The sequence below is a fragment of the Acanthisitta chloris genome, unplaced genomic scaffold (genome assembly GCF_000695815.1).
Source record: "Acanthisitta chloris isolate BGI_N310 unplaced genomic scaffold, ASM69581v1 scaffold24269, whole genome shotgun sequence".
In the NCBI taxonomy this organism is placed as follows: domain Eukaryota; kingdom Metazoa; phylum Chordata; class Aves; order Passeriformes; family Acanthisittidae; genus Acanthisitta; species Acanthisitta chloris.
In genome coordinates this window covers 7849-8908 of record NW_008690115.1, presented here as the reverse complement: position 1 = coordinate 8908, position 1060 = coordinate 7849, and positions in this window count along the sequence as shown.

Here is a 1060-nt window from a genome sequence, read left to right as displayed (position 1 = left end):
TCTGGTGAGATCCCACCTGGAATACTGGGTCTAGTGTTGGTGTTCTCAGTGTAAGAAGGACATGAAACTGTTGGAGCAAGGCCAGAGGAGTGCTTTTTGGTGTAAAAGCAGAACTGTGGAAAAAAAACAGTCTCTTGAAAAAATTAAGCAAGAAGGAATTCATTTCCCTTTTCTTATTGATTCATATAATCTTCCTTCTCTGCCCTTCTTTTCTGCCCATTCCTTTTCTCTTTGTCACATTAAAGGTGAACCCTTTTCCCTCCAACACTCTTATCACCTCCTTACCACAACATATCTGGAACCTTCCTGCTTTCAGCTGTGCTCTTACACTGATGGAAAACCAGAATGACACAGTTACAATCAGAGGCAAAACATTTAAAGTTATTTGAGTGTTGAAACATGCAGCTGTGCAGCCTAACTGGACTTAGACTACATCTGTAGATGTATTTCTATATCTCTCTCCCTCTCTGTACAGCTCTATACAGGTACAGCTGCTGTCACAGAGTGGGTTAGCTGCAGCTTCCAGCAGGGAGATACACACAGAGCTGTTTTGCAGCTTTTAAGCCTGAATTTGGCACCCCTCCCTGTTTCAGGTGCCCTGATTACCACTCCTCTGCTGTATTTCATTTCCCATTTGTTGTCCCAAGTATCTTAACACAGCTGGCGAAGCATTGCCTGTGGCTGGGTTGGAGTCTTGTCTTTAGGGAAACAGGGTCTCCCACTCTTTTTAACTCCTACTTTCTTGTTTTATTGGTTGGGAATTCCACTTATTTTGTCCTAAATTGTGTAGATAAAATTATATATATATATAATTGTCCTTTGATTTGCAACAATTTTAAGGAATATTTATACACATTAAAGTAGTGGTAGCTGAATGGTGCATGTAGAAGAGAGAGTCCTTCCTTAGGGAGCTTCCTGAGGATTTGTACTGGAAGGGAATGGCTGGAGCTTGCACAGCATGGAGGTATGGCTGTCTGGGTTCATGCTGAGGCCAGTCATATCATACATGGAGACAGGGACTTGGGATGTGAGGTGGCAGTTTATGTGGGGAAAGGGAGGT